The following is a 2841-nucleotide window of genomic DNA, read 5'->3' on the forward strand; positions in this document are numbered from 1 at the left end:
AAGAAAAGTAAGTAAACGTAATAAATAACAACTANAATNTATATATATGTATNTTGTATATANATANATNATNTATATANATATATATATATATATATGTCATAGTTAAAATGTTAACTTTAGTAAATGTATATACACCTGTAAGTGCAAGTACTAGTCAATGTATACATTTATGTATAGTAAATGTATACATTGACTACAGCAGACTACAGTAAGTGTATACATTCGCTGAATTAACATTAACACTTTGTGACTGTTGACATATATATAAAATATATATAAATATATATATATAAAATAGAATATCAAATAAAATAAAAATTTACTAATTAAATTAAAAGCTATTAAATTGTTTATAAATGTATAAACTCACGTGTATTTTTTCGAATGCGGTTATTTATCTTCTGTTGTCATATTTTAATAATGTTTTAACTCTTAACATTTAATATTTATATAAAATATAAATATTAAAATAAATTATATTTTGTTAGTGAACAAATACTTTATCTGTATATTCTATAACTTAAATTCAAAATTTAATTAAATCTGAATTAAAAAATCTTATACAGAACTATATTAATTAACACTTTCTCTCAATATATATATATTTAATTATACTAAACGTCCATAAATGAGATAAGTTATTCTTCTAAAATGTTAAAATGTTTTCATAAATCGTTATTTGTTGTGTAATATAAAAATATATACGATATATACAATATATATATATATATATAATATATAACAAAAAAATAAGTATTTTGTTTAGCTTAAATTTAAAAATAAAATGAGATTTTAATATTTAATTAACTCTACATTACATTCTTTTATACTTCAAATAAAGTAATTTAAAAAACAAAAAAGCCATAATGTGATGATGAGAAACATTTGATTAGTAATATCTTTCTAAATTCCCTAATTATTAAATTGGCGATAAATATCTAGATTATCCAAAGTCTTTAGTCAACACACTTTCCTCTCTTCACGTTGGAAATGGTTGAAAAGCATTGGATATTGGATTTTTTTAGCGCTTCAGATTGGCAACATTGGTTACCGTCACCCTGCTTTAGCACGTCTCTACTTTCTAGTACTTCTAACCATAAAGAAACATGGCACTTATTTCCTCAAAGGTGATGTTTAATCCCGGTAAGTGTAAAATACCTAATACAAAACATGTTCACGATAGCAACAGAATTTTAAGGCGAATTTTCGCCGATCATTTTAGCATTTTTTTCTACTGAAATGTTTAAACCGGTTATTATATACGATTGTCATTGCAGGAGAGATAAGGTTAAGTGCCGATAGTAATAAAATGCTTGTTTTTCATCACGCAAATCTTTTTGTTTCAGTGTTAAAACAAACTCTCAAGCAAATTATCTTCGCAAAGCAACTGCTAAAATGTGTAAGTGGATGGTTGTCATGAACAATCCTTAATTCTTTGGATTTGTGGTCAACAATGGCGATTCTCAATAATCGCATAATGCTAACACTATTTCTTCTCTTTTTCATAATGTTGATTCTATAATAAGTTGATAGTTGGAAATCTTAAGTATTAAACAGTCTTAATTTAAATAGATGATTTTTAACAAGTTAATTGTAGAACAAATTGTTTAACTCGACTAATATAATAGAAAGGAAAAAAGTTAAATTTGGCCAGTCTTAAAAAAATTGGTAGTCTTATGCCCGTATTCATATCGGACGTGGACTTCCTTAAATTTATCTTTAGATGCTCAGCAACCAATGAAATAATTCGTAGAATATATAAAGATAAATTTAAGAAAGCCTTAAATATAAGGCCTGACTATAAATACGAGTATTAGAGTACTATTTCATTTATGTGTTTTTGTCACATAATGTGTACAGGATAGTGAGCTCTGGATCTCTCTATTCCATAATCAATCAACAGCCTCGAAAAATTTGTGGTACAGCAATCACATAATTACATATTCTGTAATAGGTTATTAGTAATAAATCAGAAGTCAGAAGCTAAAAATTGACAAATTAAAGTCAATCAATTACTCTTCTCACATTCGACTATAATAATTTATTGTAGAACCATCATAAGATTTAGGATTCATTACCAACTCATTGTAAAATCAGCTTAAGAACTTTTTATACATTAGTTCTTAAATTGTTATTTATGAAATTTTATAAATGAGCACTGCTTTGATCAATAATTTTCAATTTTAATAAAAATCATGTTTTTACATTATATGTTAAAATATGTATGGAATGAGGCATATGGGCCCTTAAAGTGTTATAAGCTGTGTAACATATTTTATGTGTATCATTTTTTAAAAGCAGCTGTGTTTACATCAATTGATTTATTTCATTGTTTTGTGGATAAAGGTGTTAAGATATGTTTATCAAAAAAAGTATCTACTATACACAAGATATTTAATATTTTATGTGCTAGAATAAAGTACTACATCTTGTAATTAATTTTTTAATGTGTACTTTAATACTCTTATACACAGAATAATATAGTGATCTTTCGACTTCGAAAAATTGATTTTTTTTTGTTTTATCATTATTATCCTCCTTGAAATCATTCAATTTTTGTTTGAACATATTTTTAATTCAATGCATACTTTCAGGGATAATACTTGTAATACTTTAAATGCATCACTCTGTATATAGTTTGATTTTACTAATTTTTTTATTTTTATATTTCATTAATTTACTGTCTAACATAAATGCGTTCATATATTGGCCATCTTTTGATATATGCTGCCAATATGAAAATGTATAGTAATGTATAATAATGTAAATTATAGATTTTAATATTGGCAGTATATATATATATATATATATATATATATATATATATATATATATATA

This window comes from Atta cephalotes (assembly GCF_000143395.1).
Source record: "Atta cephalotes unplaced genomic scaffold scaffold00047, whole genome shotgun sequence".
In the NCBI taxonomy this organism is placed as follows: Eukaryota; Metazoa; Arthropoda; class Insecta; order Hymenoptera; family Formicidae; genus Atta; species Atta cephalotes.